Source organism: Jaculus jaculus, chromosome 2, assembly GCF_020740685.1.
Source record: "Jaculus jaculus isolate mJacJac1 chromosome 2, mJacJac1.mat.Y.cur, whole genome shotgun sequence".
Classification (NCBI taxonomy): domain Eukaryota; kingdom Metazoa; phylum Chordata; class Mammalia; order Rodentia; family Dipodidae; genus Jaculus; species Jaculus jaculus.
Window position 1 is genome coordinate 6,784,451 of NC_059103.1, and position 12,738 is coordinate 6,797,188.

Below are 12,738 nucleotides of genomic sequence, written 5' to 3' on the forward strand. Positions count from 1 at the left end.
ACTATGTAGTCTCAGGGTGGCCTTGAACTCACAGTGATCCTCCTACCTCTGCCTCCCGAGTGCTGGGATTACAGGTGTGCACCACCACGCCCGGCTCACCTATGGTGTTTAATAATTATCATGTACCACAATCAGAATGTAACTCACAAAGTGAGGACACCCTCATGTATAATTCCTCAGGAACAATGTCCACCTCCCCATGCACACAGACATGTTCACCTGCACACACATGAACATGCACACACACACACACACACATGCGTTTAAAAAATCCGAAAGGGGGTTGGAAGATGGCTCAGTGGATAAAACACTTGCCATGCATGCATCAGAACCCGAGTTCAGATCCCAGTTGACCTTGGAAGCTATCATGGTAGCATCTAATCCATGTAATCCCAACATGTCTAGGGTGAGAAGGGAGGCAGAGGTGGGAGAACCATCCAGAAGCTACCAGGCCAACTAGCCTGGTGTCCATAGCTGGGACTGACGAGAGGCCCTATCTCAAACAAGGTGGAAGATGAGGACCAATGTCTGAAGTTATCTTCTGACCATCAGATGTGCTGTGGCACGTGTGCACCTACGTGCAAATATGAGCAGGCACGCATATACCATCGTGCATCACACACACACACACACACACACACACACACCAAAATAAAATCTGAAAGAAAAAAGGACAAGCCAGAGGAACATCAGCTGCACCAGTCATGAACAGACTTCACAGAACAAAAGATTGGATGGCTGACCTGCTCCTCTGCTGGATGTCTGAGGATATAAGTGAGACCCCAGGGACAGTGACACATGCCACTTGATAGTGAGGAGGAGGTAGGTCACAGAGGAGGAGCAAGATGACCCTCCTCTCTCCACCCCAGACTCCTGCAGGGATCCAGCCAGTGGGAAGATGCATGCCACATGGCCCAGTGCTTCATCCCAGGAAACAGACTGAGAGACCCTGCACCCCATAACACAGCATGGGTGCCCAGCAGATGGAGTGTACACCCCAACACATGTTCTGACCACAAACCACAGCGTGTCCCAGACACGTGAGACACAGCTGCCCACAGCAGCCCATGGATCTTGCCATTTTGAATTTAAAAGCAGGGCGGTAGTTTGGACGGATGTCCCCAGTTAAGATTCAGGAGTTCCACGAAAGTTTCTTGGATTTCCAGCTGCCTGGCTGGAGGAGGTGTCGCTGGGGGTGGGTCCTAGGTCCAGCTCTAAGGCATGGGGGTAGATCTGAATTCCAGGCTAAGATAATGCAGAGTGCCTGAGTTCTGCCCAGGGTTCCCTGCTCTTGCTTTTGGTGTTGGTGGGTCTCTCTGCGTGGTCCTGTGAAAACAGTCCAGCTTCTTCTGCCATTACGGAACCTTCTCCTCTATCTACCTGTAACCTTCAACAAATCCTCCCTCCATAACTGTGCCTGGTCTGAAAATTCATCCCAGTGACATGAGACTGTCTGCTACAAGCAGCTTGCAAAAGAACACACATGTTCTGGCACCATAGTTATGTCTATTGAGATAATTAAAAATAAACCCTATTTAAGGCTAAGGAGTTGTCTCAGTTGGTAAGGTGCTTGCCTTACAAGCATGAGGACCTGAATTTGATCCCCAGAATCCACATTGAAAATGTCAGGCATGGGGGGAGGGTGGAGAGATGGCTTAGTATTAGGGTGCTTGCCTGCAAAGCCAAAGGAGCTAGGTTTGATTCCCCAGGACCTATGTAAGCCAGATGCACAAGGTGGTGCATGCATCTGGAGTTCATGATAGGCTGGGGATGATGCTCAGTTGGTAGAGCACTTGCCCATCATGCCCGAAGCCCTGGGTTTGATCCCCAGCATTGCATAAACCAGCTGTGGTAGTGTGTGCCTGAAAGCCTAACACTCAGGAGCAGGAGGCAACAGATCCAGTCCAAGATCATCCTCAGCTACACAGTTTGACGTCAGCTTGGGCTACATGAGACCTTGTCTTAAAGATCCGGATAATAATAGCATCACGTATTTATATAACAGTTGAGTTAGAAGTCTGCACTGGTCTCCTCCCTATAGTAGAATGGATGGATCCTTCTGGTGGACCTAAGGGAGGATTGGTCCCTATCATTTCTAGCTGTGGGGTTGTTATATCCCTCAGCTCATGGCCCCACAACCGTCTGTGGAGGTAGGATCACCCTCTCACATCTTCTCTTTGTGACGTCTTTTGTAGTAAACTAGCCCGGGAAAGGATCTCCACATTTGAAGTGTCTGAGATCGGATGGGGCACATCTGGATTCTCCATCCCACACCTTCGAAGTCCCCTTTACTGTGTAAGGTGACATGTAGGATCCAGGGACAATGGCCAGGCAGCTAGCTGGGGCCACACACCTTTGTGAGCCAAAGCAAGAAGCTGTGATCTCAGAGTTTCCTCCAGCGTCCATGGTGTTCAAGGCAGTCAGCTGGCTGTGCAGCCAACAGTCTGTGATCCAAGCAGCCAAGCCACTAATCAGGGAGTCACATGCCCCATCCGCCGATGTCTTTGTTTATTTACAGGAAAATTGCTGACAATAAGAGCTTATTATTAATATTAATGCTACTATTGATTTTTATAGTGTTTGCAGTAGTGGAGATCGCTCCATGGGCAAAGTGCTTGCTTTGCAAGCATGAGGACCTGAGTCTGGTTTCCAGCACCCCTGTAAAAATGCCAGGCTTAGTGGTATGCACCTGAAATCCCAGCATTGGGCAAGTGGAGACAAGAGGACCTTTGGAGCTTGCTGGCCAGTTAGCCTAGCCTTACTATCTGAGCTCAAGGCCAGTGAGAGAACTTGTCTTAACTGCGTCTGAGGAATACTTGAGTTTATCCTCTGGTCTCTGCGTGCACATGCACGCGCGCGCACACACACACACACAAAGTATTTATGGTGAGTTCGGGGGTTCTATACCCACTTATCATCCCAGGAAGGGGCGGGTTCCCCTTGTCATCTTAGAGTGGGCGCTTGGGTACCTCTTTGGAGGCGATGACTGCTTGCCACACGGTAAAGGTAAAAATGAGAAAGCTTCATACTCTGTGACCTCTTGGAGATGCTATTTGTTGCTTCAAACTTAAAACTGACACTGAGCGTGAATTGTAAACAGCAATACCTTAGCTGGATATGTGAGCATTTACTTCATATATGCCATGCTCTACTGGATGTGAGGCAACATTTTAAGCTTAAAGTTTATGAATTGTTTTAAAACTAAAAAATGTTAACTGGTAAGACACTTGTCACAATCATAAGGATCTGGGTTCAGATCCTCAAATTCCAGTCGATGCCAGGCATGGCGCCTCATGCCTTTAATCCCAGCACAAGGGAGGTGGAGATGGGGAGGGGGTGTCTCTGGGGCTTGCTGGCTGGTCTAGCCAAAATCATGAACTCTCGTTTTAGTGAGAGAAACTTCTCAATAGCAAATGAGGCAGAGAGTGACAGAGGAAGATGTCCAATGTCACCTCTGCTGCCACATGCACGCCCACACACATCTACATGTGCCTGCACACATATGTGCACCCAAGTGCACACACACACACACACACACATATATATGCACCACCCTCACACACATATGTGCAAAAAACCTCTGATGAACGAGTCAAGATAATAAAGAAGTTGCCTAAATGATACCTTTTGGAGATCATTCCAATATGCTGTTCACGTCCTGGCGCCCAGGAGGCAGAGCGTGGGACCTGAAGTAGCATGACCGCTTTCCACAGCCATGCCACCCACCAGCTTGCCGATGCAGCTGGGGACCCGGTGTCCGAGTCCCCGAGCTTGTGGGGGACATTTCAGACAAGTACAGTGATGCCATGGTGTTATCGTAAAGAGAACAGGTCAGGACTGGGGGCACTTGCAGAACAGTGCTTGGCTTGGAGCAAGCACAGAGTGGAGGGTGCTCATTTCTGTGGGTGCATCTCCCATGCGTGCAGATCCCCCATGGTCCTCCAGAGGTGGGTGTTTACCTTGCACATTAAATGATGGTGCCCATGATCTTACTCGGATTACGGACCCATCAGAGTGGCCAGCAGCACTGAGCTTTGGATTGGCATGAGTTAGGCCACACGCCCACCGTGTGTGTGGCGGGAGCCTGGCACCTCTGGGAATCTGAGGGCTCTGCAGCTCCCAGGGAGACAAGGTTCTCCTGCCAGTGCACACGCAAAACGCGAATGGAGACAAAAAGGAAATGTTTTCAACCCAGATCACGTCAGAACAGAGTGAATAAAAAGTGAGCGCTATGGGCTGGAGAGATGGCTTTGCGGTTAAGGCACTTGCCTGCAAAGCCTAAGAACCCATGTTCAACGCTCCAAGTCCCACATAAGCCAGGCGCACAAGCTGACCAAGCACAAGGTTGCACATGTGCACAAGGTGGCGCACGCATCTGGACTTCAGTTACAGTGGCTGGAGGCCCTGGCATGCCAATTCTCTCTTCCCGCCCCTTTCTCTCATAAAAAAAAAAAAAAAAGCCAGTCTGTTGGGCTTTTCTCAAAAAAAAAAAAAAAGTGAGCTTTATAATGTTGATGCCTTGGAAGAGTAAATATTGTAAAGATGCAATTTTCCTCTGAGTCTATAAATTTGAAGCAATTCCATACAAAAGCCCAGCATGACTTCTGGAATGTGATATGGCAATTGTAATGTTTGTCTGGAAGAATGTGTGGCTGAGAAGAGCCAAGAAATATATTAGAAATGTAAAAGAATGATGGGAGGGCTCACCTTGACTAATATTAAGATGCATTGCTAACTAACCTAACTCCAACGGCTGGATCAGCACAGAATAGATGGACCAGGGAGGGCTTTGACCCAGAGGCAACTGGAGCAAAAGTGACGATTAACATGTAGCTGCATTGTTTCCAGACAATGAATTTGGGACAATGGCTTAAAACACTTTTGACCATCAGGTTCAGGAAACATCAATGAGCTGGGTGCATTGGGCACATGCCTTTGATCTCTGCACTTTGGGGAGGCTGAGAAAGGAGGATCCCTACGAGTTTGAGGTCAGCCTGGGACTACATAGTGAATTCCAGGCCAACATGGGCTAGAGTGAGGCCATACCTTAAAAAGAGGGTGGGGCTGAAGAGATGGCTTAGAGGTGAAGGAGCTTGCTTGAAAAGCTTAAGGCCTTGGGTTCAATTCCCCAGAACCCACGTGAGCCATATACGCATGGTGGCACATGCATCTGGAGTTTGTTTGCAGTGGCTGGAAGCCCTGACTTGCCCATTCTCTCTTTCTCCATAATAAATAATAAGATATGTTTTTTTAAAAAAGGAAACATCAATGACCTATTTCCTGTGCCAACTGGAAGTCAATTCCACAGACATACATTTTTAAGCTACTAGAAACTAAAAGAAAGTGATGTCTTAGATTGTCTTAGGGGTGCGCTGGGTTTCTAAGTCCCTGGTACTCACCTAGCCCATGATTGTTCAGGGCTGGCTCCTTCTGCAAGGTAGGTGGTGTGAGACCTGCTCATTGGTTCTGTGTCCTGGTATCTCCTATTCTTTTTCGTGTGGAGTGGTCATTAGTTCCATAGCAACATCATAGTTTGTCCCATCCTCAGTTTGTGAGCACTTGAACTGTGGTAAATGGGGTTGTTGTGGATATTCTGGGAAAAAAATGTGTGTGTGTGTGTGTGTGTGTGTGTGTGTGTGTGTAGCCAACATGCCTAAGTCAGAATCACATAGCCAGGCCTGGCATACAAACTTGTCATTTTTAACTACCTGACAAGCTGAGGCAGGGGATCCTAAGTCTAAGGCCAGCTTGGGAAACTGAGACCCTGCCTCAAAATAAAAAGCGAAAGGACTTGAGGGCATGGCTTAGTGGTAGAGCACCTGCCTAGAATCCCCCAGTGGGAGGCTGGGGGCAGGGCTTAGCAGTAGCGCACTTACCAAGCATGCACAGGTCTTAGGTTCAATCCCCAGCACCATAAAAAATTTATGAAGAGGGCTGGAGAGATGGCTTAGCGGTTAAGCGCTTGCCTGTGAAGCCTAAGGACCCCGGTTCGAGGCTCGGTTCCCCAGGTCCCACATTAGCCAGATGCACAAGGGGGCGCACGCGTCTGGAGTTCGTTTGCAGAGGCTGGAAGCCCTGGCACGCCCATCGTCTCTCTCTCCCTCTCTCTGCCTTTCTCTCTGTGTCTGTCGCTCTCAAATAAATAAATAAATAATTAAAAAAAAATTTATGAAGAGGGCTGGAGAGATGTCTTAGCGGTTGAGATACTTGCCTGTGAAGCCTAAGGACCCATGTGTGACTCTCCAGATCCCACGTTAGCAGATGCACAAAGGTGAGGCAAGGACAAGGTCGCACATGCCCGCTAGGTGGTGCAAGCATTTGGAGTTCAATTTCAGTGGCTGAGGTCCTGGTGTGCCAATTTTCTTTCTCTCTCTCTCCCTCCCTCCCTTCTTCTCTCTCTCTCTCTCAGACAAAAATTTTAAGGACTGTATGAAGGCAGGGAGATGGGAAAATGGGGAGTAGTAGTCCACTTCCCCTCTCAGCCCTTGACCTGTTGGAAGATGCTGGTTTTCTTTGCAAGCAGAGAGAGACTGGGAGAAGAGAGACCAAGAGCGTAGGTGCACCTGGGCCTCTAGCTGCTGCAAATGAACTCCAGATGCCTGCGCCACTTTGTTCATTTGGCTTTACGTGGGTCCTAGGGAATCAAACCTGGATCCTCAGGCTTCTCAGGCAAGTGCCTTAACCACTAAGCCATCCCTCCAGATGCTGGCTTTCTGTTATCACAGGTTAAGTCTCCAAAGGGTGAATGGGCCTGACCACCCCTACCCCGGTTGCAATAGTCCTTGGCCAGGCTCAGCAAAAGGAAGCGAGGTGGTTGCTGCCCTGTGGAGGGGCAGTGGAATGTGTCTGAAGCCAGTGGCTCCTTGGGCACCTCAACGTGTCGGTGCCCAATTTTAATGCAATGACCTAGTCAGCCACCTTCACCAGACAGACCATTGTCCAGGGATCATCCCCCAGTGGTGAGGGTCTGAATTCAACACGGCAGCTTCCCTGGATACAGGTGCTTGTGTAGAGGAGGGCGTTGACGATGTCGGGCGTCGGCTGGCGTGGACTGCGCAAGTGTGTATGAAGTCCGCCTCTTCCCACCTCTCCTTCATAGTTCTGTCACTGACTGTGACCCAGAGAAACTGCTCACAGAGGTGGCTATACTGTGAGAGGTGAGCACAACAGAACAGCAGGGTGTCATGGCACCAGTGGCGGCTTTGATGCCCACCTGGAAGCTATGGGTGGCTGTGCCCACGTGGTATGTACAACATAGCTGCTCCCACAGCCACCGCTTGTGTCAGCCCTGTAGCCTCCTCTGGAACGCAGTGGCAGCAGAATCTGGTCGCCTTCCACCTGGAGCAGCTAGGCTCCAGTGATCAGCTAACAGAGTGGCACAAAACCCCTTCCTTGCTTGAGTCAAAGCAGATGTCACAGTGACCTCTCTCCACAGATACTCTGGGAAATGAAGTCCTGTGGAAAATTGCTCAAGTGACACTTTTCTCAGTCTCCTTGGAAGGGTCCATCTAGATGCAGGGGGAACAACTCTGCAGGCCGGAGATCAGAAGACATCAGTGATGTCATTAGTTTTAGAAGCATGGGCTCAAAAATAAAACTAAAAAGAAGCAAGGGCTGGGGTCTAAGTGAGTGGGTAGAGTGTGTGTCTAGCATGCACAGAGTCTTAGGTTCAATACCCAGCACCACATAAACCGGGCATGGTGGTGCATTCCTGTAATCCCAGCACTCGGGAGGTAGAGGCAATGGGTCAGGAGCTCATGTTCAGCTTTATTTACATGTGACTCTGAGGCCAGCCTGGGTGATGTGAGACCCTGTCTCAGAAAACAGGAGGAGGCAGGGGACAGAGAGAGGGAAGAGAGAAGGGGAGGGAGGGGGAGACAGCTGTTCTCATTTACTTTAGTTCTGGGAGAGGAGGAATGCCACAACTTTGTGCTCAAGGAATGCAGGGACAGACAGAGGTGAAGGTACTGTATTCAGAGCAGATCGGTGGCTGGGGGATGGCTGCTTGGCAGGTAAAGCACTTGCTACGCAGGCCTGAGAACCCGAGTTCCGTTCCCAGAGCCCATGGAGGACCCGGGCTTGGCGACTCGGGCCTGCAATCCAAGTTTTGAGGAGGCCAACACAGGGACTCCCTGGGGCTTGCTGGCCATGCCAGCTAGCCCAATCACCAAGCGTCAGGTTTGCTGAGAGACCTGGACTCCAAAACTAAGGCTAGGACAGGGGAGAAGGCTCAGTGGACAGAGTGCTTGCCGCACAAGCATGCGGACCTGAGTTCAGATCCCCAGAGCCCATGACCGCTTTGGTGAGCATCCCAGTGCGGTGACGAGTGATCGAGACACCCAACATCGACCTCCCACTTCCACAGGCACATGCGCGCGTACACACGTGCACCCCCACACACACACGCATGAACACCCATATGCCACACTAGCACCATGCGCACACATGCAGACAGAAGGGGCGAATGCAATGCAATGGCTAAGAAGGTGGTGGTGATGGGCACGGCACGCGCCTTCATCCAGTGTGGGAGAGGGGAGCTGTCCACGGTGCTGAGCGATGCCAGCCCTTCGAGGGCACACCTCACAGCCAGGCTCCACTGCTCCAGCCCATCCCTGTCCTGCCCACATCACCCACGAGCACTCCTTGCCATCCCCCTGCCTCTGTGCAGCTCCCACCTGGGCAAAAGAGAGAGGACCTCGAGCCAGCCAGGCTGCTAGAGAACCAGGGTGACATGATGGCATCTCCCTTACGTTGAGGTATGTTCTAAAGCCTGTATAATGAAAGGCTTACTTCTGAGGTAAGAAAAGTAAATTTGGATTATTTCACTGGCTCCCTAGTGCTCACAACTCTACTCTGATTTCTTCCAACTTGCAAAGCAGGCCGCCAGGCCTGGCTGACACCCCAGCCCCCCAGCACCCTGGCCTCGGACTCCAGCGGCACCTGCGTCCCCCCCCCCCCCCGGCACCAGGTGTGTGCGTGGGGCCCGGAAGCACTGGCCTTGCTTCTTATGACGCCTTCCGTCCCTCCTGCCCCATCTTCACTCTGCTGGCTCCTGACTCCTCCCTCTTAGGCTTAGGGCACGTGTCTCCCATGAGAAAAGTCCTTGTCACCAGTGGGAGATGGGAAGGGGTGAAAGGAGAGCAAGACATCAGGTGTCTGCTGGCCCAGGACAGCGCTGCCCATCTACCACTGCCCCTCCCTGGGGCCTGCGGGCCTCTCTCCTCCTGTTTCGATAGAAGCCCGCTTTCTCCCTTGTCGTGGTGAACCACAGTGTACTGTGAGAGAGGCTGCTGTGTCCCTTGGGGATCCCCTGCTCTTTCTCTCTGTCTCTCTGGAAACAGGCCCGTTCTTAGACAAGCCCTGCCGTGGATGTTGCCTCTTTCCCATGGACACTGTGGCTGATGCGGCCTCAGGGTAGGGAGTGGGTTCGCTGATGTCTCTAGAGCGTGGCATACAGCAGGTGCCCTATGATTGCACTCTGGAACCCGTGAATGGATAAAGGGGTTTCTGCTGTTGCACTCTGCCATAGGGAAGAAAAGCAAGGTGGGGGTGCTCTGAGTCTGCTCCCCAGTTCCTGCTCCCTCCCTGCCTGGGCTGGTTGCTCTTTGCCCCTGGGAAGTGACCTGTTCCTGCTTGCGGCGTTGGTCCGCTCAAGCTGACGAGACTCAAGAGGTGTTCCCTTGGCCCACTCAGGGAAGACACTCCCGGCCGGGCTCACTGAAAGATGCAGGAAGCAACTGCTGTCCTCCCTGAGCCCCTGCTGCCCAGCAGCCGCCTGTGAGGCGTGGACAGCAGCTCACCGTGACTGTGCTGTGCAGCGATAGGCACCAGAGGTCGTGGCGAATGGAGAGAAGGCCGGGGCATCACCTCCACGCTGCACAGTGAGGTGGCAAGACTGAGGGGGCCTGTGGACACAGCCACAGCGGCAGAGCCGCCTTGAGCCCCTGCTTCAGGCTCTCCCCATCCCACAGGCGATGTGTGGGTCTCTGTCCCCAGGAGTGGCCAGGTGCTCAGGCATGCATGCAGTGTGGGACTGGCTCCACTGGGCCCAAGATTGCAAGCTGCTGGCCCGGCTTCCTGCTGCCAAGGTCCTCACACACCCCTCCTTCCACTTGCCTCTTTCTCTTTAAATATTTTACTTTTTATTTATGGATTTGAGAGAGAGGGAGAGGGCTGGAGAGAGAGATGGAGAGAAGCAGATAGAGACAGAAAGAATGAGAGAATGGGCGCTCCAGGCCCTCCAGCCTCTGCAGACAAACTCCAGATGCGTGCGCCCCCTTGTGCATCTGGCTCACGTGGGTCCTGGAGAATCGAACCGTGGTCCTTTGACCTTGCAGGCAAGTGCCTTCACCGCTAAGCCATTTCTCCAGCCGCCACTTGCTGATTTGTCACTGTCCCTCTCCAGGCCCGTGACTCTCCCATCAGCACACCCCCGCCCCGCCCCCGAGGTGCCTTCTCCGTCTCTTCATGCAGCTGCCCTGCTGGGCCAGCTGCCTGCCCTACAGAGCTGGCACCTCTGTTCGGTCTTTCCTTCACCCTGTAAACATTCATGCCACCTCCTCAGCGACAAGGAAGAGCAGACTGAGCAGGCCATGAGTGAAATGCTCTCCCGGTGACACAGGGCAAGGCATGTCACTCTCCGGACACCCACCACCAGACCCAGCTCCTGCTCTCACTGGGCACGGCCTCACTGTCTCTAGCCCACTGATGAGAGTCGGGTTCCCTCAATGCCCTTGGAAACCCCCAGGAGGGGGATGGAGCCTTCAAGAGATGGGGGGGTCTATCTTGGTGCTGGTAGAGTCCAACAGGGAAGCACAGGACACAGTGTCCTCAGGAGTGGCCTTCTTTGGAGGACTTCCTCATAGGTGCCCATCCAGCTCACCCTTACACAGACAGGACCCCGAGAGAGTAGCCCAGCCACCACCAAGACCAGGCTGTCCCAGAGGATGGCATGGCGGCTCTATGTTCAGTATTGTGGCTCTGGTGGACTCGGGAGCCAAAACTGGAGCCTGGGACCATGCATGTTCCCACTGGGTCTAAGGAAGTTCCTGACGCTGGAGGTGAGGCGTGAGCTCCTATCGCAGAGTGTATGCAAGCAAGATCTTCTGCTTTGGGGCAGCTCCCGGACCCCAGGCCGTCCCCACCCTCCCTGGCCCCCAGCCAGGCTGGAGCCCAGGCCCTTTCTCCACAGCCCATCAAACTCCTAAACATGCCACCTTTCATAGCCTTGACTCTGCTCTCGAGTCCCCAGGGCCCATGTTGGGTCCAGAATCCCAGCATCTTTACTGGGTGTGGTAGTTTGAATGTGATGGTCGAAACGTGCAGCCCCATAGACTAGGGTGTTCTATTAAAATTAAGCTCATACACTTAGGTCTCCTGCCATCTGGCTGGAGGAGGTGTCACTGGGGGCAGATCCTGGAGTCCAGCCCTAAGATGGATTTGGGGCTGGAGCTGAATTCCAACCCAGCAGTGTGCAGAGCACTTTGAGCTCTGGCTTCACGCTTGCTGGTGGTACTGGCTATTGGAGGGTTTTCTCTCAGCTTGCATCTGTGAAAGGGAGCCAGTTTCTTCCACCCCTGATGGAGCGTCCCCTGGATCTGTAAGCTGAAATCAACCCCTTCCTCCCATGACCTGTGTCTGGCTGGACGTTCGTCCCAGCAATGTGGAGCTGACTACAACACTGAGTCTTTCTCGGGAGTCCAGACGGGGAGCAGTTTGCCTGCAGGAGTAGTTTGTAGGCGCTTGGTAACCGGGGACTTTGGGGGATGCTCCAAGCCAACTTGGGAACGTGGGTGGGGAGATGTATCTCCTGACCATCCACTATCCCACTGCCCAGCTCGTTCACCCGGGAGGAGAGTCACCCGGGCAGGCTGCCCATAGCGGAGCAGGCCAGAGGCGAGGAGGAGTTTGAGGTCCTGGCTGGGGAAGCTGAGGGCTGACTTTGGGCTCTGGGCTACAGGATAGACATGTCTCCCTGCGGTTGGGTTCTGAGTTTCACAGGACCTCCACACAGACCCACCTTCCAACCTTCCTGTGCCCACGCTCGGTGGCACACCAACTCTGCCATTGTCACAGCACTCACAGGAGCCTGGGGTTGTCTCAGAGTATCCACACCCCTCAGCCACGGGGTCTGCACACACTCACTCCTAGTAACACGTGTCACACGCATGATCCTGGGGCCCTGGAGCATCTGGGACCCTGTCCCCACCCAGCCACGTCCATGCCGGCCACCCTCAAAAGCACTGGAATGAGCCCTCTCCGGCCGAGTGTGGGCACCTGCCTCCCCATGGGCTACCACGGTGATGACCCAAGGCCACCCACCACCCATGATCCCACCCCAAACGGGATGTAAAAACCCCAAATCTTTCCCTGAAACCCCCAGAAAAAAACCCACTACACACACGAATTTTTTTTCCTTTGCAGATTTTTTTTTTTTAGTAGACATAGTCTTTTTTTTTCTTTCTCATTTTACAGCAAACAGTGCAAATATAGAAATATTTTTTTCTGTACAATAGAACAACTACAATGCTTCCCAGCCTGGGTCCCTCCTGCACCCCAACCTGTCTGCAGGCACAGCCTCCACCTTTCCCCTGAGTCCCATGGGTTTCAAGACACTCTCCCACTCAGCCACCTGCCTTGGCTCTGACCCCCTGTGGTGGCTTCCAAGGGGGGGCTGTGGCAAGGAAGAGGCAGACTGAACTGAGCGGAAAGTCCCTAGAAAGCCACAAACTGAGACAT